Consider the following 25,427-nt stretch of genomic DNA (forward strand, 5'->3'; position numbering starts at 1 on the left):
GTTTTTGGTGCCTGAGGCACAGGGAGATAAAGTGACTTGCCCAAGGTCACAAGGAGCCGACACCAGGTTCCCCTGCTTCAAACTCGGCGTCGGTTTTCAGAGTCAGTGTCTTCCCTCACTGAGCCACTCCTTGCAAGTCAATGGAATACAGGAGCTGATATTGAGTATGTAATTTGAGTTTGTAATTCAAATACTGCCCACACAGCATTTCCTTCATACATTCTGCACAGAAAAGATGTTTGCTGTTTATTTTAGAGGCATAAAACCAAATTATCCTGGAATTATTACTAATACAAGTGAATAATTCCATCCGATTATTCTGTACTTGGTTGTCAATCTTCTAAAAATAAAAAGCAGAATAATAACTCTTAGGCTGCCTCACCTGAGGCTAACTCCTGTATGATTATGTGGTGTCTCTGTTGCTATGGAAATACGTAACATAATGTGTGTCTTTGTTAAAATGGCTCCCCATCAAATTATAATGCTGTATGGTCTGTGTTGGAGACACAGTGGAACAAGAAGTAGTAGTAAGAAGTAGAGTAAACCCCCCACATGACTATTTTAAGACCATATTATTGCACACTACCTGGGAGGAAGCAACTCGAGTCCCCAGTCAGGGTATTAAAGAGATGTAGAGAGCTGTATGGGAGGGTAAATGACAGGGACTTCCTGGTCCCAAGTGAATGAGAGCTGCATTGTCAAACCCTCTTCTAATAGTAAAACTGTTGTATTAAAGAAGGGGCGGCCAACTCCTGTTCTCAAGGGCCACCAACAGGTAAGGGTTTAAGGATATGCCTGCTTCAGCACAGTTGGCTCAATCAGTGGCTTAGTGCAGCGTTGCGCAAAGTGGGGGGCGAGCCCTTTAAGAGGGACACGAGATTAACTGCAGGGGCGCGGGGTTCACAGAGGCCCTGTGCCCTTCCCGAAGGCACTTAAATTAAGTGCCATGGAAGCGGCGAAGGCCTCTGTAAACCTTACTTACCGTGGCTCAGCTGCATCTGGGGACGCGTCGCCATTTCACGCCGCGGGTTCATGTGATGTCACATTGATATGGCAACGTAACGTCATGATGCCCAGACGCTGGGAACCACAGTAAGGGGGAGGGGGGCGCGTGGAGAGCAGGACAGACGGCAGGGGGGCGCAGGGGAAAATAATTCCGCTCCCCTGGCTTAGTCAATGACTGAGCTACGGATTGAGCCACCAGTGGCATCCTTAAATCAGTGGCAATCATGAAACAGTGGTATCCTTAAAACCTGACCTGCTGGTGGCCCTTAAGGACTACAGTTGACCTCCCTTGTCAGGGCCGCCAACAGAAATCATGGGGCCCAGGACAAATAAAAGGAGCAGACACCCCCCCCCCCCAACCCATAGGGCACCTATCACGGAATTTTTTTTTTAGCGCGTAACTTTTACTTAACCCCCCCCAATACATATAAAAATACACCCCCACCCCCCCAATACATATAAAACTACACCCCCACCGCCCCAATACATATAAAAATATACCCCCACCCCACCAATACATATAAAAATATACCCCCCCAATACATATAAAAATACACCCCCACCCCCCCAATACATATAAAACTACACCCCCACCGCCCCAATACATATAAAAATATACCCCCACCCCACCAATACATATAAAAATATACCCCCCCCCAATACATATAAAAATATACCCCCACCCCCCCAATACATATAAAAATATACCCCCCCAATACATATAAAAATATACCCCCACCCCACCAATACATATAAAAATATACCCCCCAATACATATAAAAATATACCCCCACCCCCCAATACATATAAAAATATACCCCCACGCCCCCCCCAATACATATAAAAATATACCCCCCCCAATACATATAAAAAATACAATGGTCTCAGGAGGCTGAGGGAAGGGGGTGCGGTGGCTGCAGGGGGGGGGGGCGGTGGGCCGGTAGCTTAGGGAGGGCCGGTGGCTGTGAAGGGAGGGCCGTTGCTGCGGGATGGGTGGTGGGCCGGTGGCTGCTACTGGGGGGGGGGGGCGGTGGCTGCTACTGGGGGGCGGGCCGGTGGCTGCTACTGGGGTAGCGTGCCGGTGGCTGCTACTGGGGGGGGGCGCACCTGTGGCTGCTACTGGGGGGGCTGTTGTTGTGGGAGGGCCGGTGGCTGCGAAGGGGTTGCCATTGCTATGGGAAGGGGGGGTGGGCGTTAGGCTGGTGGCGGCAGGATGGCTGGGGGGGGAGGGGGGAGGCGGCTAGGGTTGCCAGGTGGCGTGTCCAAAAATACTGGACACAATACTAAAATATGCGAGACCCTCCAAATACATATAAAAATATAGCCCCTCCATAGCCCCTCCCCAATACATATAAAAAACACCCCACATCCTCTCAAAACATATAAAAATACCCCAACCCCCCAATACATATAAAAATAAGACTTACCTTGGGGATGGTCTCCGGTCAGGCCCAGTGCCTGCGGGGGGCTGGTGGCAGTGGTGGTGGGGGGGGGGGGAGTGATCGGGCTCCCTGACTCACAGGTCAGGCCCCCCAACAGGAGGGGTCTACCGGGTTTGGCGTCCCGGGCCCCCTGTACTAGAGTATTATTCCAGCCAAATAAGTATTGTTCTTGTGTCCATTTTTGACTAATCTCACTCCTGATACACCAACCAACGAAAAGTACGGTCATGGCCAGTTATTTGGAGTAGCCTTGGTTCTTGGTAGGCTGGCATTGGCACAGCTGCAATATTAGCTGCTTATATTAAGTTGGGAACGTGAGTTGTGCAAGATGTCCCTCAAAAATCTGGGACGCTCTACTCGATTCTTTAGCATCTGGGATACATCATTCTGACACTCTGTAGGCCTTTGTAATTTCTGATCTTGGTGGCAACGATTGTAGTTGGCTAAAGCGAATCAAATTCCCCCTTCCTGACACCCTACTTATTGTGTGTGCAGAAGCTTAACTAAAAAGAAATCTACATATCAAGGGAAAAATTAAGCATTTCTGGGACACAAATAGCTGCACCAGATGTATCGAAGAGAAAATTCAATATCATTCAATGGAATTTTATTCTTTGATACATATTGCAAGACTCTGAATTAATTGACACGAAGGGCTAACATATTATAATAGGGAACATATACCATTAGATATTACTATAGAAGAAACGGATAATAAGTATAATTTATTTATTTATTTATTTATAAAATATTTTACCAGGAAGTAATACATTGAGAGTTACCTCTCATTTTAAAGTATGTCCTGGGCACAGAGTTAAGACAAATAATACATGGTTACAAATACAGTTACATAAACGAACAGGGTATACATTATATACAAGACATTGCGTGCACAGTTAAAGAAAAATCTATATTATGGGCGTATGAAACAGTTACAGACCCAATTAAAATGTGAGACAGCCTTAGATTTGAAAGAACTTAAACTGGTGGTGGATGTGAGAGTCTCTGGTAGGTTGTTCCAGTTTTGGGGTGCATGGTAAGAGAAGGAGGAACGGCCGGATACTTTGTTGAGCTTACTTTCGCAACAGTAATTGGAATATACACATAGATCTAGGACTACAAATACGATAGTAACATGCTGTATAGGATACGAACAAACAAGGAATAAGAAAATATTCACTGTATCAGTTGATAAGGAATTAGATATAAGGTAGAAAAGAACGATAATAGAGGAAATAGGTTAAGGTTACAGCTACTGTAGCATTGAATGTGTGCAAGGTTTGCAGATGCTTCTGTAAAACTGAGTGGAAACCATTTGATAAGATGCCAGATCGACATAGGCTGCATAAACAAGTGACCACAATTAGATATGATATATATGTATTTTAGCTGATAAAACAATTTTAAGTGAAAAACCGGCATAGATATATATATATATATATATATATATATATATATACACGTAATTAAAAGTCACGGTTGTTTGATGTAGAAGTCGCCATGTATCATGTATAACAAGGGGCCCCCACGTGTTGTTCCTCTTTCATGCTGCCTGTCCCTGACATGAGCGGTCTGTTCTGTTCTGTTCATTAACTGTATATGACAGAATGAAGGCTGGTTGAAATTATACAGTATATTTATCTGAGACTTCTTGAAACTGCAGAGATTTGATCAACTACGTGACTATTTCTGACTGCATTAGCATTCACAGCTTTTTTTCAGGACACAAGGGAAGTGCCATTAGCATTAGACTAGTTGAAGCAGGCTTGAAGACAGGGTTCATCCCCCGAAATTCCAGTGAGATTTTTTAGCTCTCCTAATTTTTTGTTCCCTTCCTTCACTCCCTGTTTTTTTCACTTGTTTTTCTGTTTTATCGCCCCAATTTTGCAGCTCGGCATAATCTGCATTAATCTCACATTGATCATTCATACGTAACATAAGTATATTGTTTTGATATGCAGTCTTTTCAGTGTTTCTTATTAGCTATTGTCAGTATTGTTTTACATGAAGTGTATTTGCACTTTGTTTGTAAACCAATTACCTTATCCACAGTAAATCACTGATTCAATTACATTGGCGAGAACAAATTTGTGAGCCCCTTAGGATTTTCACATATTTCAAACCTAAAATGTTATTAGATCTTAATCTTAGTCCTAATAATAAATAAAGATAACCTGATCAAACAAATGACACAAAAAAACCATGATACTTTTTCAACATGTATTTATCCACAAATGATTCAACATTCAATATGCATGTGAAAAAATATTTGAACCTTTAGATTGAGTACCTGGTGGCGCCCCCTTGAGCAGCAATGACAAACTAAACATTTTCTGTAACTGCTAGTCAGTCTCTCACATCAGTTTTGGGGCATTTTGGCCCATTTCTCCTTACAGAACTGCTTCAACTCAGTGACATTTTGAGGGCTTCCTTGCATGGACAGCTCTCTTCAGGTCCTGCCACAACATTTCAATGGGGTTTAGGTCCGGACTTTGACTAGGCCATTTTAAAATGCACAATTTCTTCTTCTGCAGCCATTATTTTGTAGATATGAATGTATGTTTAGAATCATTGTCTTGCTGCATGACCCACTTTCACTTGAGCTTCAGCTCACAGATGAATGGCCTGACATTCTCCTCTAGAATCTTCTGATATAATGCAGAATTAGTGGTTGTGTCAATGATGGCAAGCCGTTCATGTCCTGAGGCAGCAGAGCAACGCCAAACCATGACACTCCCACCTCCATGCCTGAAGGTTGGGATGAGGTTCTTCTGGTCGAACGCAGTGTTTGGTTTTCACCAAACAATGTTTCATTGAGGCCAAAAAGTTCTACTTTTGATTTGTCTGTCAAGAGAACATTGTTGCAGAAGTCTTGTGGATCATCTATGCGCTCTTTGACAAACTTCACACGGGCAGCAATATTCTTTTTAGAGAGCAGTGGTTTCCTCTTGGTTATTCTTCCATGAACACTATTCTTGTTCAGTCTTTTTCTGATAATTGAGTCATGAACACTCATATTAGCCAAGGCAAGAGTAACCTACAGATCCTTGGATGTTACTCTGGAGTTCTTTGTGACTTCCTGGGTGATTTGCCGGTTTGTTTTTGGAGAGAATTTGGTAGGACGGCTGCTCCTAGGTAGAGTGACTGTGGTCTTGTGCTTTCTCCATTTGAAGACTATATATCTGACATATATCCTTAGACATGGTTTTGTAACCCTTTCTAGACTGATGAGCATCAATTACTGCTTTTCTGAGGTCCACAGAGATTTCTTTTGATTGTGGCATGACATGATTCCATACACCTATATGGTGAAGACCAAACGCACAAAGGTTCTGATCTTTATAGAGGGTGGGGCCTCCTTAACTCACATCTGATTCTAATTATCCGCTTTAATTTAGCTGCTATAACCAGGGTTTCACTTCCTTTTCTACATACTCTGACTCACTCATTGTTTGTCTAATTCATACATCATTTTGTTTCAAAAGGCATGAAATTGGTTAATATAAACTCTATTGGATATTTAAGGTTATCGTGGAAAATCTATGGAATTTCCGTAATTATCATTGGGGTTCACAAACATTTTCTACCCACCACAGTATGGGGGTTATGCACTAAGCAGTGATAAGTGCTTTTAAGTGAGATAAAAAGCCATTATAGCGTGATATTGCCTGCTGTGAGATTCACAAAGCAGTGATAAGTCTTTTAAGTGAGATAAATGCCTTTATAGCGTGATACTGTCTGCTATGCACAAAGCAGTGTTAAGTGCTTTTAAGTGGGAAAAAAGCCATTATAGCACGATACTGCAGTGTTATCACTGCTTTGTGAATCTCACAGTGGGCAGTATCACGCTATAAAGGCATGTATCTCACTTAAAAGCACTTATCACTGCTTTGTGCATAGCACCCAGAAAACCCACTTATCACTGCTTAGTGCATAACCCCCTAAATGTCTTTTTGACAGTTTTCTCTATCTTGCTTATTGAGTGTTGCGAATCTCCCCTTTTTCTGTTAACATTATTTTTTTAGGGAATAAAAGTCCCTTGATTGTTCCCGTCCCACCTTTCCTGCAATTGTTGCGCTATACCATATATCATTAGCTATGCTGTCTGCACTGTATACTTTCTGTATACATTGACACTTCTTGCTCTCCTTCTAATTGGGGAACCTGAGAGGTAATGTCGGTCTGACTTAGACACAGAACGAGTGTCAGGTCGCCGACACCTATGCCGTTTTTTTCCTTTTTACCTAGTCCCTAAATAATATTATTGTGACATGGAACAACATGCATTTAACTAGGACAACAACACATCGTATTAACGTACGTAAGTGATGCTCTATTCCTACATCATAGAATTAGACCAGTGGTGTCACGGAAATAGCTTGCAAAAAAGAAGAAAAATCACAGAAAAACACAAAAATGGTGCAATATTTTAGAGCTCCTGTAACAGGGACTTATCACTGGTTGAGAGAAACTGCCTCTAAATCCAGCAGTGTGCTGGTTAATTGCACACAGGCAATCAACCAGACTCCACCTGGCTGATTAGGACTTTTAGAAAAACCCTGATCTGAGAAACAGGAGATGCCTTAGCTCACAAGGGAGCTGGCATACGGGCTGTGTTCTGGGAGCAAGACAAAAGGGGACCAGACCTCTATGCCTGCACCCTCAATCAGACAACTACCTGGACACCATTGAACTGTCGTGCCACCATGCGTTAAGGTACCGCTGAGACTTGTGGTGATAAGTGGGTAAGGGATTTCCCTCCCCCTCCGTCAGCCTTGCAGAGAGGGACTGGGGAAGTAAGTTAGCCCTTACACAGGGATAGGTGTTTATTGTTTTATGTATATTTTTGTTTGCTGTATGGTTTAAAGGAACAGGCAATAAAGCCTTATATTAATTTCACCTTGAAACGGTCTCCTCTGCACACATCTCTTACAAGCTCCCTTCTCCAGTACAGTACTGAGTGACATTTTCCTTGTCTTCTTAGGCAGACACAGAGGTCCTGTTGTTGGAAAAATGATTTCCAGGATTACATATCCAAATAAGCCGGGCAGCCCTGAGCTCCCGCACCACAGCTATGAATCTATGAAACCTTCTGAATCTAGGAATTCTCTGAGTTGATTTGTGCAGTTTTTGCCCAGTGCTTGAGCGCAGATTATGTTTTCAATCTGGTATTTTTAACGTTTCATGAACTATATCTGCACATAGCTAGGCTGTTTATTGCGCTTCTGTGAGCTGTAATAATGATTGTAAGAAACACGCGTGTATTTATATCCGCCAGGCAAATACAGCTACATTCAATAAGCAATCTGCTTTCTAAAATTAGGGCTGTAATTTGCAGTTTACATAAAATCATTATGTAGTGAGGCCCTTGGTGAGCTCATTTCCATCGATTTATGTACACATTGCAAGTACTTACAGTGTTTCTTGTTGCCATCAACATGTTAGAAGTTTATGTATGATTTACTTTCCATCCCTTTTAGCTTCTACACAGTATCTCTTTCTCACTCCTTGCACATCTCTACATCTCTCTCTACACCTTTATCTCTCTCTACCTGTACACCTTTACCTCTCTCTACCTGTACACCTTTACCTCTCTCTACCTGTATACCTTTACCTCTCTCTACCTGTACACCTTTACCTCTCTCTACCTGTACACCTTTACCTCTCTCTACCTGTACACTTTTACCTCTCTACCTGTACACCTTTCCCTCTCTCTACCTGTACACCTTTACCTCTCTCTACCTGTACACCTTTACCTCTCTCTACCTGTACACCTTTACCTCTCTCTACCTGTACACCTTTACCTCTCTCTACCTGTACATTGTTACCTCTCTCTACCTCTACACCTTTACAGTACCTCTTTCTACCTGTACACCTTTACCTCTCTCTGCCTGTACACCTTTACCTCTCTCTACCTGTATACCTTTACCTCTCTCTACCTGTACACCTTTACCTCTCTCTACCTGTACACCTTTATCTCTCTACCTGTACACCTTTACCTCTCTCTACCTGTACACCTTTACCTCTCTCTTCCTCTACACCTTTACTGCTCTCTACCTGTACACCTTTACCTCTCTCTACCTGTACACCTTTACCTCTCTCTACCTCTACACTTTTACCTCTCTCTACCTGTACACCTTTACCTCTCTCTACCTGTACACCTTTACCTCTCTCTACCTGTACACCTTTACCTCTCTCTACCTGTACACCTTTACCTCTCTCTACCTGTACACCTTTACCTCTCTCTACCTCTACACCTTTACAGTACCTCTCTCTACCTCTACACCTTTACCTCTCTCTACCTCTACACCTTTACCTCTCTCTACCTCTACACCTTTACCTCTCTCTACCTGTACACCTTTACCTCTCTCTACCTGTACACCTTTACCTCTCTCTACCTCTACACCTTTACAGTACCTCTCTACACCTTTACAGTACCTCTCTCTACCTGTACACCTTTACCTCTCTCTACCTGTACACCTTTACATCTCTCTACCTGTACACCTTTACATCTCTCTACCTGTACACCTTTACATCTCTCTACCTGTACACCTTTACATCTCTCTACCTGTACACCTTTACCTCTCTCTACCTGTAAACCTTTACCTCTCTCTACTTGTACATAAAGAAAATGACAATATTTTACTAGAAAATACATGGAAGGTGAGTAGATACATTGTTAAACTACCCAGTAGTTCCATCTGCATAAACAATATATACAAACATAGGAAAGTCATTGCTAATAAAATGCAAACGTGACAACATTTTGTAACACTAATCTCTCGGGAGCACTCATAATTTTTACTCTTTTTTTTTTTTTTACTGGAATTACATTTTTTTAAGGACCATTTGGGGCCTTGAAGCAACTTGTAAGTGTAACTTTTTATAGAGATATTATTTCCTCCTTTTTGTTATGGCATTAGGGTTGCTAAGTGGCTTCTCCAAAAATACTGAACACAATGGTGAAAGGTGTGACGCGATCCACACACACACACACACACACACACACACACACACACACACACACACACACACACACACACACACACACACACACACACACACACACACACACACACACACACACACACACACACACACACACACCTTACCTATCCATGCTGTTTCCTCCTCTTCTTGGCCCCACCCCTAGGCTCCTGACACTTCCTCCTGATTGGCTGCATTATCCTGTTTCTCTGCTGCTGGGTAAAGGAAGCTGGCCAGCTGCCCAGCAACAGCCCTGCTTTTTCCTTACTCTGGTAAATCCCGCAGCCCCCCAAGCCGGTCAGGTCACTATGTCCAGAGAGGTAATACCAGACACATACATGTCCAGTATTGCCTCTAATTTTTTACTGGACAGTGTGTCCAAATACAGACAGTCTGGTTCAATACTGGACACCTGGCAACCCTACATGGCAGACCTTGCACAAGTCAAGTGTCTACTCTTCTAATCTTGATTAGAGTTTCACACTGGATAGTAGCTGGGGGAAAACCTTATTGACACGAATTGTCATCTTCAGGGTTCTTGTTGAAAAGGATACTTTCCTTAATTGAAAAAGAACAACGTTTGACATATGTATAATTACCTGTATTTAGGAATCACAAGTGCACCTTTAAAGATAATGTGGGATTTGAAAAGATGTAATAAGACAACCATGAGTTTTTTGGAGATAGGCAAAATGTAGCCTTTACAAACCACTTTTGCACAAGAGAAACAAAGGGCAAATATAAACAACAAACAATTAAGAGGAAGGCAAGGCAAAAGGAAGCATGGGGGTAACAGGGATCCTCAGACTCCGCTGCGATAGACGAACTGACAGTACTCAGGAATAGACAACGCATCATGTAGCTCATGTGACTTACCATCATTCCTGATGTTGAAGGCATTGAAAATAGCAATGGCTATTGGTGGACTATACAGAATTAAAATGTTATGTTAATAAAGTTACAAATGTGGAACTTACGACAATGCGGCCCAAAAATAAAGAGAAACACATTTTTATGTATAAATGAAAACCAATGTGAAAAGCTGTAAAGGAATAATGGTTGCAAGATTTTCAATAAAAAGGATGACTTGGGATAGAACATGATGGCTGCCAACAACGTTACTTCTACCGGATCACCATTTGGAATCCATCTGGCTGTTTCCCAACCCTGTGTGATTTAAGCTTGCTGAATCTGAGAAGTCTAGCAACTATGATATTTTATTGCAAAGAATCATTGATTCCTTAAATTGAAATATCTTGCAAAGTAATCCTCCTCTATATAAAAATATTGACTGTGGAGAATGCACCTACTAATGTCCCGCTTTTTTCTCTCTCTCTGGACTGTTCTCCTATATATTAAGCATTGTAGCTTTGGAAGCTGCATTTACTCTAGATTGATTCCGAATCCTCCTGTGCTAACACGTTCCATCTGTTTTGTCACTCTGGTGCGTGAATAAATTCAGTCTCGATTCTTGTCTTGTTTTTTACCTTCTCTCATTTGGATCCCTTCCCTCTTCGCATTTTGGTTGTTCATTACCCTTTTAGCAGTGTAACCATCCATTATCCTATTTTGACAAAGTAAACAACGAGTGTATCCTGGGGCATCCTTTGTTCTGTTTCCATAAACATGACACATTATGCTTTGTTGGCTGTGTAATTAAAAATATCCAAACTAATATATGACTCTATGCACACCTCCAAGTGCTGTTTTTATGTTTACGCGAGTAGATCCATATAAGCCTTTCACATGACTGCTTCTGTTATTAATTAGAAAAAGGAAGCAAAAAAAACAAACTCCACTTCTAAAAAGTGCATTACCATTTAAGGACCACAGGCAAATGTAGCAAGCCGAAATGCGTAGCCATACTAACAGCACACGTGTGTGTGTATATGTATATATATGTATATATATATACAGTAGAGGCAACGATTATTCTAACATTTGCTGTAAACTAGCCGGGTTACATTCTAGGTATGTGCTGGGTATGTTCTGGGCTAGTTTGAGGCACATTTAAGGCATTTCTGCATTGACTAAAGACCCATAGGATTAACACAGCAGGGATCCCTGGCAGTCCCATTCAGTTTGAATGGGACTACCAGGGACCCCCGCTGTTAATCTGATAGGCCATTAGTCAATGCAGAAATGCTGGGGCTAGTTTAAGGAAAGTTTAAGGCATGTATTCAGAATGTACCTGGGTGTACCTGGGTCTTTTGGGGAATTGCCACTGGTTTATGTTAGAATAATCGCTGCCTCTACTGTATAGTCAGATAAGGCAGTTGGCACTCCAATACTGTAGGTGCTGGTAAGCCACAGGTGCACGTCCCATATAGAGAAAGTAGTTGTACGTTACCGTTCCAAGGATTGGTAAACAAGAGACAGCACTCAATGTTGAAAATCAAAGTGTATTAGTGAAAGCAAAAATACATCCAGAAACCCAACGTTTCGGTCCTACAGAATGGGACCTTCCTCAGGGGAATATATATATATTTTTTTATTTTATTTATTATTTATTTATAAAAATGTTTTACCAGGAAGTAATACATTGAGAGTTACCTCACGTTTTCAAGTATGTCCTGGGCACAGAGTAATAAAAAATACATGTGGAAAGAAAGTTATATCTGTGGCGCTCTGCACTAATGACAACTATATTAGAAAATGATAAATAAAAATAATAATAAATATCAATATACAACCAGTATCAGTGATGTGGCCCGTCCATTGAGGTGCTCCACGTGGTGATAAGGTACATGAAAAGATAAAAAAATCATAGCATAATACTGCAACAAACAATAGACCAACATATAACACACACTTAATACTAGACAAACGCTGAGAACAACAGGTGACAGTTAATAGTATAAACACATTTAATTAAGACATATCATGGATAAAATACATATAAAAAAGGTCCTAACAGGACACTCATACTCGAGTGAAGGTACCTGCTTACCAGAGGCCAGGAGGTATCAGGCAATGGATATATCAAAGAGTATCCCCCTCTTATGGACAAACAGCTGCTGGCCCTGGCGTCTGCTCTTGGGCGTGGAGCTCTCCTGTTCACACGGGGACAGACCTCTCCAGTCTGTGGCGTTTGCCTCCGTCTCCGATCCAATCTGCGCATGTGCAGTGGCAACTGTGGGGTCGTGGCCGCAGATTCGTCTAGCCCAAGCTGAGCCAAGTAGTGTGATGTAGCAGATGGTGGCAGATTCGCTGCCAAATGAATGTCAGGCTGCAACGGCCGGCTTCCAAGGGGGATATCAAATGAATAAAGATGTAGAGTGTCACGCAGGACCACCCTACGCGTTTCGGAAGTCTTGCTTCCTTCCTCAGGGGTGCAAAAATAATGATAGTAAAGTCCCTGTAAGTCCCAGTATATATAGTTCCGGTTTAAAGGTACAATACACATATTCAGAAATTGGTCATGCGCAGTTGGTGTACATACGAACTGGGACGCTCAGTGAATACAAACATGGACATAAACAAATAAAAACAAAAGACAACAGTTAAAACATAAGAATATCTAGTTTTAAACTCATATAAGTAAATGAAAATAAGTATAAATAGCAACTTAGACAAATCATCACTTATTTGGAGCATACATAGACATAATAGCAGTATATATTTGCTTGGTCATATATAAAATCTGAATTGCTAATCAATGATCATGATGGTCATATCTAAGTGACTTGCAGAAAAGACCATAATAATATGCCTAGTGGCTATCTAGAGAACTATGTTGAGCAGAAGGAAGATCAAAATGCCAGCTAATGTGGTGTAACCATCACGTATACTGGTCACCTTTACAACAGGGTGTATCCTATACTATACCCTTAATGTGAAGTGGCTAATCTATTAAAAGTACTAAGTGAATGATAAATAATGAAACTAATGTGTTGCTATAAATAGCATAATGTATGTATGTATATATATATATATATATATATATATAAATAAAGTATATGTGAAAATGCTATCTAATGAATTGCTTAATAAAAATTATCTACTAATATCTAAGGGTGAATGTGAAATAATAATAGAACTGTGTATAGTGAAAATAAAAAATAATATATGCATGGAAATACTGGTGTAGTTAGGTACCCACAGATAATAGTAGACTATCTGGAAATACATAAAACCAGTTCTAACAGCCATAGCTGTCATATCGACCCAAAAGTGAAGCATGGTACATACTAATGTACCACTCATATCTCATTTGTCCAGAAGAAATTGCTTCAGGTCAAATTCTATATTTAATCCAGACGGTGCTAAAGTTTGCAGTTCGTAGATCCAAAGGATTCTCTTCTTCCCAGTAGACTTTTCATGTCACCTCCACGCCAATTAAGTGTCATGGCCTCTATGGCCACACACTCAAGGCACTTTGGGTCTTTGTTGTGCACCTGGAGAAAATGGTTGGACACATTATGTGAGACCAGGCCCCTTGTGATGTTATAGATATGTTCGTATAAGCAACGTTTAATGGGCCTGGTAGTCATCCCCACATACTGCAGACCACAAGGACATTCAAGGAGATAAATAATATTAGTACTGTTACATGTGATATATTGTTTTATAGTATATGTCTTAAGTGTTTTTGTAGAAGTAAAGGAAAGTTTTCTGGTGCTATATTTACAGGCTGTACATGTATTGCACGTGTGATAACCTTTGATACCATTTTTACTTTGATGACTTTTTCGTTTTAGAGGGCAGCTGGGGGCCAGCTTTTGGCCTATGTTAGGTGCTTTCGTGAATATTATCTTGGGTTTAATGGGTAATATTTTTGCTAGATCTTTGTCTTTTCTTAAGATTGGCCAATGTTTTTGAATGATTTTCTTTATGCCATCTGGTTATACTGTGTGATAAATGGTATCTGAGATGTGGTTGTAATTTGTTTCGGTTTATACTGTAAAAGAGTCGATCGATCTACTAATTCTACTTCTGATATGATTTGATCCAAATGTTTTGATGGATATTTTCTATCAATGAATTTGTTCTTAAGATCTTGCGCCTGTGTATGAAATGCATCTGATGTAGAACTGTGTAGAGAGTTCTACATCAGATGCATTTCATACACAGGCGCAAGATCTTAAGAACAAATTCATTGATAGAAAATATCCATCAAAACATTTGGATCCGGAGGAAGGAAGGAAGCAAGACTTCCGAAACGCGTAGGGTGGTCCTGCGTGACACTCTACATCTTTATTCATTTGATATCCCCCTTGGAAGCCGGCCGTTGCAGCCTGACATTCATTTGGCAGCGAATCTGCCACCATCTGCTACATCACACTACTTGGCTCAGCTTGGGCTAGACGAATCTGCGGCCACGACCCCACAGTTGCCACTGCACATGCGCAGATTGGATCGGAGACGGAGGCAAACGCCACAGACTGGAGAGGTCTGTCCCCGTGTGAACAGGAGAGCTCCACGCCCAAGAGCAGACGCCAGGGCCAGCAGCTGTTTGTCCATAAGAGGGGGATACTCTTTGATATATCCATTGCCTGATACCTCCTGGCCTCTGGTAAGCAGGTACCTTCATTCGAGTATGAGTGTCCTGTTAGGACCTTTTTTATATGTATTTTATCCATGATATGTCTTAATTAAATGTGTTTATACTAGTAACTGTCACCTGTTGTTCTCAGCGTTTGTCTAGTATTAAGTGTGTGTTATATGTTGGTCTATTGTTTGTTGCAGTATTATGCTATGATTTTTTTTTATCTTTTCATGTACCTTATCACCACGTGGAGCACCTCAATGGATGGGCCACATCACTGATACTGGTTGTATATTGATATTTATTATTATTTTTATTTATCATTTTCTAATATAGTTGTCATTAGTGCAGAGCGCCACAGATATAACTTTCTTTCCACTTCCGTTGTCTGACCAGGGGTCAGAGTTATATCATAGGCAGCCGGCCTACTTTTTAGGATATAGCGCTACCTGTTTTTTCTTCCAATAAAAAATAAATGGTTACATTAAAAGAACAGGGTTATACAGTGAATTCACAGACATTTCATGGACGGATAGAGTTGGAAAATTGGGTACAGGGGATAAAGGGCGTGTGAGTTTCAGATTGAAATAGCGCAGCTTTAACATCACCAAACATTAGCGAATAGCAGCAAACGGCTCACACCCTTTGGCTGCCCTTCGGCTACGCCAAAGGCTGTCCGCCTTTGGGGCAATGCAGATGTACACTGGGGTGGTTGAGATTGAATCTGCTGCAGCTGTGAACAAAATGATCTCTGTGTCCTCTTAGCTCATTAACATTCCAGTGGGTGGGGTTGATGTTCCACAAAGTACAAGCACATATTAACCCTTAGCACGCTGGTCCTGTGCAGAGGGGAGCAGTTCTTGGGGAGTCCCATCAGGCTGTCCGCCTTTGGGGCAACGCAGATGTACACTGGGGTGGTTGAGATTGAATCTGCTGCAGCTGTGAACAAAAAGATCTTTGTGTCCTCTTGACTCATTAACATTCGAGTGGTGGAATATATATATATATATATATATATATATATATATATATATATATATATTTATATTTAATGCCCACTTATGCTCCTAACATCAGAAAAACTACTGATAACTATGGGCAGGTATTCGTGCGAACAAGCAAGTCACAAAACTAACCTTACAGGTAACATGCTCTGCAGATTTTGGGTCTTTTACATTCTGTTTTCTCTAAGTCTAAGCTCCTGTGAGAGTTGAAAGTGGGGACAGAAACGAAGTATCATTACAGAATATTCCCTACCAATTGTAAAACCAAATGCTATGACTGCCTTTTATACGTACAGAATGTGAATCTTTAACACAGCTGCCCCACTAATGTTTTTTTCTACAATAAATAGTGGTGCAGCTAATGTTAGAAGTAGACACAAGCCTTGAATTAAATGAACAGAACTGGTTTATTCATACTCTTGCAGTAAGAGAACACAATGTTGCTTTACATTTCTGTATAGTTGCTGCTGTTTTGCCTAGCAACAGGCTGAGATTGGTTCAGGCGGGGATTCAGGGTTAAGGGTAATGGTCTGGAGGAGACCAGGACACCGAGTAGGACTACCAGCAAGAAAACAAGTTATAATTACTATGGCTATGACTGCTACTATGTCAAAGTGCTGAAGGAGTGGCTCAGTGAGGCACAGACTCTGAAAACAATGGTACTGAGTTTGAAGCAGGGGAACCTGGTTCACATCCTGGTGTTAGCACCTTATGACCTTGGGCAAATCACTTTATCTCTGTGCCTCAGACACAAAAAAATAGATTGCAAGCTCAATGGGGCAAAATTGTATGTACAGTGCTACGTACTCTGTCAATTCTATACAAGAAAATATAGTCTGCACTAAGTTTACTTCCAAGCCTGCACCAGTCTGGAGAATACAAAGACATCTCAACTGGCAATGTGGGTTAGTGCAGGGGAGCGCAAACCTATTTCCCTGCTCCCCCCTGCCGGCAGTTCCCCTCTCTCCGCATCCCTCCCCCCTCTTACCTTTGCTTCAGCGGTAGCGTCATGACGTCTCATGACCTCACGGTGTCATTTGATGCCGCGTTGCCATGGCGACGCATGTAAGAAGCCGCTGGAGCCAAGGTAAGTGAGGTTTACAGAGGCCTTCGCCACTCCCACGGCACTTAATTTAAGTCCCTTCGTGAAGCGCGCGGGGCTTCTGTAAACTCCGCGCCCCCCGCAGACAGTCTCCCAGTTTACGCACCGCTGGGTTAGTGGATTGGTCATTCACAAACAGAATAAGAGGTACAATAATAATAATAATACTAATAGTGTAATAACAAAGCAAGCTGCACAAAGAACACACACATTGCAACACTGGTAAGCACCATATTTAACACAATCACTCCTCCAGTTTCTGCTTTTGACGCACATCACTCACATGTAAAGACAGGGACGCGATGGGAAAAGTGACTTGGGCGTTTGGAAGTGTTTCTCCAAGCCATGGATATTACTGACAGTACTAGAAAACGAGAGTTGCTATTGCACTATGCAGGGCTACAAGTGAGTGAGATTTTCATCGCTCTGCCTGACACAGCAAATGACAGTTATTACTGTATGGCCACAACAGCTTTACCTCCTATTTGGCCACATAAAAGAATCCAGACTTTGAGGTGTACAAAAGAAAAACCCCTACAAAGTAGCAGAGCACACCAGAAAAACCTCTATAGTCCAGGATCTTTAATAGATCAATTTAAAAAGTGATAAAAAACACATTTACAAGATATCCAAAATCAAAGGCACATCTGAGAGGGCTGCGGGCTGCAGAGGCTTCCAGTTCTCCAGTTCCCTTCGGTAGCGACATCTTATGCTGGCTTGGCTGCGTCCCCCGTGCCGCGGACCGCGCTCATGCTTGAGAGTGGGGACATCACCAACTCTCCAAGCATGAGCGTTGGGCTGTCTGGCAAATTTTTCTGTAAGCGCGGGGGGGCCTAAAAGTGACTGGCGCTGATTGGCTGAGAAGGTTATGTGACCCCATCAGCGTGCCTCAAACTCAATTTCATCTGTCTCGGCAAGCACGCAGCGCCCACAAGCGTATGTGCACACTCACAGGCGCCTGCGTGCCATGTGAGCATGGCGGACAGATTTAAATTGATTGTGCTGACCGCGCCAAGCACTAAGCGTGGTCTCTCTCTCTAGAGTGCTCCGGTATCAGCAGCAGCATGGTAGGAAAGTTTGGCAGGTGACATCACACGGCAGAAGTCGGAACTTCGCCTCCTGCAGTATAGCTCCCTCCTACGCATTTCACAAGTCCTAGTTAGCTTCGTCAGGGGAAGCGGACTAGAGCTAGTGGTGACACTGGCTACATTTAAAGCCCAATATTAACCCCATAGATTGCCACATTACATCAAAATTTAAAAAAAGAGGGGATTATTTGGAAACAAAAGTTCTAATAATGTTAAAAAAAAATATATATATATATATATATATTAAGAACTATGATTATCTAATCTAGTTCTTATACATTTCTAACCTCTTTCACATACTAAGTGGTACTGTATACAGCAATGAAATGTATAATCTAATACATAACCACTTCCATGGATATTAGCATATTCACCTATTGAACGAATCAAAAAGAGTGAAAACCTAGTCCTAATAATGGTATCAACTACACAGAATATAACTTCATTTTACAGTTTTGTTCATAGGCTAGGACATGTATCATAGATTTTACATACTGTAAGTGTTTGGTTTAAGAAGCCCAATAAACTAGTGTAAAGGGAATGAATTAATAATAGATATAGAAATATTGTGGTGTGCAAGTTCAGGTAAGCACACTAGTTCAGTACCAAAAGCATTGATGAATATCATGCCTGTTTACAATGTTTACACTGAGATGCTGATAAAGAAATGTGCATGTTAATAACAGACTACGCATCCACAAACCTCAGATGACAGACCCTGAGAGACCCAGGCACGACAGTGGTAAAAATACTTGAGCTCACATTAATGATGCCGCAGAGAATCAAGCAACAGAAATAGAAAACAGAAGAAACACTCCAGAAATGTTACTAACAGAGCAACCAGCAGCATTATATACTCACTGGCACACAAGTTACCCCATATCCAAGATAAATAAAGGATCCACAGTTGTTACACCTCTAAACGTGAATACCCACATGTTGCCAGAACAACCATTTTGCTATTTCATATGCAGGTCTGCTCCATGGATTCTGGTCTAAGAGATGAACCAATAAACAATTAAATATATAATATATTCCAACCTCAAGTAATGAGCACTTACCTCTTCTCACTTATGTGTCATGTCAATGCTGTTGCCAATGCAATGCCTACTCTATGGCAGACCACTCTGCTTCAGGGACACCTGGTAGAAGTCCTCATTGACACAGGAGCATTAATATGGTGAGTTTAAGCACCTATAACAACTCCCAACAAAACCTGCAGTGCAAGACACCCAGATAGATATATTCATATGGTTCCACTACCCCTTTACCAGTACAAGGCAAGTGTCACTCTTAGCTCACATTCAGAGACAAATGGTAATCAGACTCTGTATAGTGGAACATGAAGCGGACACGCTCCTTAGCTACAGAACAGCTGTCACTCTTGACCTTGTACAGCTTATTAGTGCCATAAATGACAGGGACTCACAAGCCTGTAGAGAAAAATACATACCTTTTTCAAGGTATAGGCAAATTAAAGGGACATTAATGCAAGCTCTTCATTGATCCACCGTGAAACCATCAATTTAATCTCACAGACACATTCCTTCCATGTCCGCAAGTTTGTGGAAAAGAACTTGAACAGTTAGAAGCGCTTGATGTTATTGAACAAGTTGAAGGACAAACACCCTGGGTTCACCTATTTCTTCTTACAAAAACCAAAGTAACCTGGCAAAATGAGGTTGTGTGTGGACATGCGACAAACAAACAGTCCCATCCAGCATGAGACTGTTGATGACATTATTGCCGATTTCAGAGGGGTCAAATTGTTCTCTAAGATTGACATAAACTCTGGTTACTACCAACTGAAACGCCATCTAGATTCCAGGTACATAACAGCTTTCACAACGCATGTTGTTCTTCAATATTATAAGCGGCTCAATTTTGGAATATTGTCTGCTGCTGAGATTTTTGAGAACATTATTTGAGAGACCCTGACGGGCATCCAAGTTGTATTAAATGTCAGTGATGACATACTGGGGTTTGGCACAATACTGCAGGAAATGATGGCCGCCTTGAGAATGTTTTTCAGAGACTGATATACTGTAACCTGACATTAAATACGGTAAAATGTATGCACAGCCAAAAATACCTGGATTTCATTTGCTATGTATTCTCAGAACATGCGGATCCCAAGAAAGTTTCTGACATCAAATTGGCTAAACAACAACATAATTCTTCTTTAGTATTATGTTTCTTTGGACTAGTCATATACAGCATAATTATTGTTTATTTCCAAATCTAGCCACAGTGTCACAGCTTCTAAGGAAACTTACAAAAAAGGATCAACTGTAGTCATGGACTGATCTGCATCCAATGGCTTTCAACACACTAGAAGCCAGCAAGTGTCAAGTTATACACCAGTCATGACTTTGGCAGAGGAACATGTCAACTTGTTGCTAATTCAGTTCCAAAAGTGATGACACTCATGGAAATCAGAGCTGCCACAAACTCTGATTAGTGCCTACAAATTTTTATTGAGGCCACCTGGACCAAAACCTGGAACCACTTCCTTTCTGAAATTTGCCACCTGACCATATAGAATACCTACGTGCATTCTGGTCATCACTCCGTCTCTGTGTGAGATACAGATTTTATTCTTTGATACAACAGTCTGATTATTCCTCAGACACTCTATGATCGTGTAATGGACCTAGCTCACAAAGGGTATAGCTAAAACCAAATAGCTCCTTCGAGAGAGAGTCCGGTTCTTAGTCATTACATAGTTACATAGTAACTATTATTGATGCAAAAGTTGAGGAACGTCTTGGCTTGGCTAAGCCAAGCATAAACAGTTGATAATGCTCATGCTCCTTTGACTTCTCTACCAACTGCCTTTGGACTGCAGTTAGGGTTGACTTCTGTTCCCTGCCATTTATGGAGTACCCTTTGGTCATGATGGATGATTGCTCCAGATTTCCAGTAGTGGAAATGGTGTCCACAACATCGGCTAGAGCTGTGATTCCCAGACAAAATATTCTGTGTATATGGCATAATTGCAAAGACCGAAAGTGGGCATCTCTTTAACAATGAGATTGTTCCTTTGCAATTTCAAATGTGAATTTTTCCTTTGCAATTTTTCTTGGTTGCCACCACTGATCACTCCTCATTGAGCTCAAGGAAGCAACCGGATGTTTGTGAAACACATAGGGTGGAATTCGAGAGGTTCAGGTGTTCCTTCAGAGAACCACAGTTTGAGAGGGTCTGCATTCTCGAATTAATCCCATGACGTCATCAGTAGACACGAGAGAAATGCGAGTAAGACGCAACGTCCTGCTGCCAGCGAGGAGAAGCAGGAGGATGAACACCAACCGCATTTGATTTCTGCTGGATCGCAGCGACCAGGATCTCAACCCCACAAGCTGTCACAGACAGTTACCATCTGTAAAGCATCCAAGAAAATGGAATTTGTGAGTGTATTTCTGTTTTATTTTTGTCTTATTCTATACTTGAACGGTAGCACACTAGGTCCAGTTTCATTTCTATATATGATTATACAGTCACTGTCTCTGTATTGTCTGGAGTGGTGCAGCTAGTGTGCTTTCCAGCCTACAGGGAGTTAACCTCCCATGGAGAAGCTAGCAGCAGCTGCAACTAATCAACAAGCAGTACTCCTGATTGCAGAGGAGGTGGAAAAGGCAGACAGAATGTTGCACACAGAGATTTTGGTCGGGCTACTTGTTCCAGAGCCTGAGTGAGTGAGGCCAAGAGGCTGTGGGTACTGCCCAGAGGTATGTGCCTGGGACCTGCAGGACCCTGCGGCTGTGATCACGGGAAGCCACGGGGGCCAGAAAATCGCCACAAATGCGTGAAGAGTTAAAGGACGTGAATGCTGTGGAAGCAGGGCGGTCCTGTCCAGGACATTTGGATCCAGAGACATTTCCTGGACTCTTGGGGGACCGAATCCCAACAAACAGAGAAGGACTAAATACTGTATATTTGGGTGCCTAAAGTCTATTGATATTGTTGCTAACCGGGTGGGTTATTTAAAGCTGGGAATCAGCGATAATCAGAGAGGGAGCTGATGTTTATATAGTCTCCTGATAGGAGTACGCTTTATTTTTATGATTTGTTTTTCCTTAAAGGGACGGTTGTCCTATTATTGTGTTATTTAACCTCTGTAAATAAACCACGTATAAAGAAATACAGAGTTGCCTGCCTTTAATATGGGACACAAGACCCCGCAATGTGACGGCGGTATCACAATATGTGGAGAGTGATTCTTCAAGCAACTCTCCAATTTTATATCTGGGTCAGAGGCCAAGAAAGTGGGAGTAGTGGAACCACTTTAATCTATATCCACATGCTGATTTAAAGACACAGCAAAGGTGAGTTCTCAATTTATAGATCTCGCAGGCAATCACTGTTTATTCCTGAAAATATTATGCTATGTTTTTTATTTCACTTTTTTCACATATTACGCGTGAGGAACTAGCTGGATGAACATTCAACTTCTATCATATGGAGGAAACTTTCTTTATCCTTTATTAGCATGCTAATTGGGACACGTTTACACCAAGGAGAACTCTAATTTTCAGGCTTCCAGGCAATAGTGAATTAGAAAATTCCATGCAAGCTTTAAAGAAGACTGTAATAATTGGTACCATTGAGCACAGGGACCTGAACCAAGAGTTGTATAAATTCCTTAGAATCTACAGAGCAACTCCACATTCTTGCTACAACTCAAGCTGCCAAGTCCTCCAACTGTGCCAGAAAAATCACTCATGTGGATGAGAAGATATGCTGGCCGTTATCTTCATAACAAAAAGCCTCCAATTGCCATTGGAGATTGGGTGCTGGTAAAACAATTGCTCAACTCCTTAGCAATCTGAACCTTATCAAGTCATAAAAACGGTAGATGATTACTGCTCAATGCAGAAATCACAGCCTGAAAAGAGTGTTTCGTTTCCAGCATCTTTAAGGAAATAAGCCGCATTTAATTCAGACCCTCTGGAATTTGTTGATGTTGATAATGACCTTCCTGATCCACCAGTTGTCACCTGACTGCAGTGCTCTTGCACCAGAACCAGACGATCCACTTGGCGAAGCACCAGAACCAGACGATCCACCTGGCGAAGCACCAGAACCAGACGATCCACCTGGCGAAGCACCAGAACCAGACGATCCACCTGGCGAAGCACCAGATCCAGACGATCCACCTGGCGAAGCACCAGATCCAGACGATCCACCTGGCGAAGCACCAGAACCAGACGATCCACCTGGCAATACTCTTATGCAAAGAAACAGGAATGTGGATATCTGATGTTGAACAGGGAGAAAGCAAAAGTTATGGATGTTTGCTGCACACCAAAAATATAAACTAAGTTCTGACACATTTAGCGGTGCTCCTTAGTCCCAGGGAAGACCTACATAGCATCCAATATATCCAATGTAATAGATAGACAAGTGCACAAAGGATTTCAATAATACAGAATGTATTGGGCCATGAAACACGTTTCGTCCGGCTGGCCTTTGCATTGCCACTTCACTTGAGAAAGACCAGCAGGCCGAAACGTTGTGTGTTTAAAGGCACAATAAATTCTGTATTATTGAAATCCGCGTGCACTTGACCATCTTTTACATTAAACACGGAGAAAGCCCACTGACCATCTAAAGGACTTTGTTATAGTGAGCCGGCCATAGAGATTCAGGAAAGACTTCTCCATGCAGTATTTGTTTACATCACTGATTTTATTTAGACTTTTTTTTTAAATTGCATTTAGCATAACTTTTATACACTAGCTAATGTTTTTTTTTTCTCTTTGAAAGGTGAAGAGGGAATCTAGTTTTCCTAGTGCACTTTAAAGTTCTGTATAGCTGCTGCTGTTTTGCCTAGCCAACATGGTGTTGGTTCTTAGCAAGGCTTCCCAGTTAAGGGAACTGTAAAAATCTGGAGGAGACCAGGGCACCGTGTAGGACTGCTAGCAAGAAAACTAGCCATGATGTCTGTGACTTCTACCATGTAAAATAAAGTTTACACTACGTTTTCTTGCAAGTCTGCATCTGTTTCTGCTGCCTGCATCAGTTTGGAGAATACACAGACTTGACAAACAGCAAACAAAGTAGCAGCCTGGTCCCTGAGGAGGAATGTTACATTACAATTCATTAACCCCATTTAAGGGACTTTAGTAGACACGCCCAGATATCAGAGCAAGTTTAAGCAGCATCTGTTGTAGGTAAATGCATCAATAAACAGTCACATACATATAGCTGCAGGCTATGTAATGGGAAGGAGTGGCTTTCATAGCAGGCAACAGGGCTATACAGTAGCAAGATTCAAAGATGCCTAGTAGCCAGTGGTAGAAGTGGCTTAAAAGAAGCAATAGTACTTTGCCAGACTTCAAACTTCTTCACCATTCATTTAACAGTGAGGATAAGCTTAGAAATCAGTAAGGGAGAAAGACTACCTAAAATAATATATTTGAAAGAAAAACGTGGAAGCAGTATCTTATTAGTTGAACAAGTAGTGGTACTTTGGCATTGTACATTCAAAAACAGTTGTATTCCATACCCCCAAGTATTGTACCATCACACCTTGATCAGCCAGTATCAGGAAAAATAGGACAGTACAACACTTTCTCCAGCTCACCAGAGGGAGGCGGACGTTTTGGAAACACACTGAATTTGACTCAGGACTCAGTCCACCTGTGATTCAATCAGATTGATCAATTAGAATAGTGGTTACCAAATCTTCTTAGGACCATCCGACCACACCAGGTTTTAGGTATAACCAATGCACATGTGAACACCTAATTTGCACTGGAATAGAATATTGGGTGGCTGCCTCATAAACATGGTGTGACCGGGGGTCCCGGAGGAGAGGTTTGGGAAACACTGAATTAGAACCAAATTCTTGTCCACTATGTGACACTGGTCGAGTCATGGTTTTAAATCCCCATTTGTTGGTTTGTCAGCTTTGGTAAGATCTGAAGAAAGATCGGCATGGATATGTATCACACAGTTGACTTGGAGTGAGTTGGCAGGTATGATGTATGTAAGCTGAATACGAGACTGGAGGAAACTCCCACAATTTGACGGCTTATCTGTTTCCTGCCCAGGTTTATCTATAAATGAATAGATCCATGGTAGTCATTAGCGGCAAGTGACACTCCTGTGTCACAGGGAATATCTATACCATGTGTGCTTAATTAATTGTATTCGCTTGGATGGATTTCCTGCGCTTGGCACAGCTGCCACTATTTAATGAATGATCTCCAGAGTGAGGTGTATTGGAATGGCAGTTATGTATGCTTACTTTGATATTACAGTTAAAAGCCAACTTCAGGACAGCATAAGTCAAATATGGATGCT

At 41.7% G+C, this 25,427-nt stretch overlaps 1 protein-coding gene across 1 annotated transcript in view; it reads left to right on the forward strand.

Moving 5' to 3' along the window:
* The window catches only part of LOC142503812 (uncharacterized), a 241,366-nt gene that overhangs the window by 109,684 nt on the left and 106,255 nt on the right, over nt 1-25,427 (forward strand). The window lies entirely within an intron of this gene.

Source organism: Ascaphus truei, chromosome 10, assembly GCF_040206685.1.
Source record: "Ascaphus truei isolate aAscTru1 chromosome 10, aAscTru1.hap1, whole genome shotgun sequence".
NCBI classification, from domain to species: Eukaryota; Metazoa; Chordata; class Amphibia; order Anura; family Ascaphidae; genus Ascaphus; species Ascaphus truei.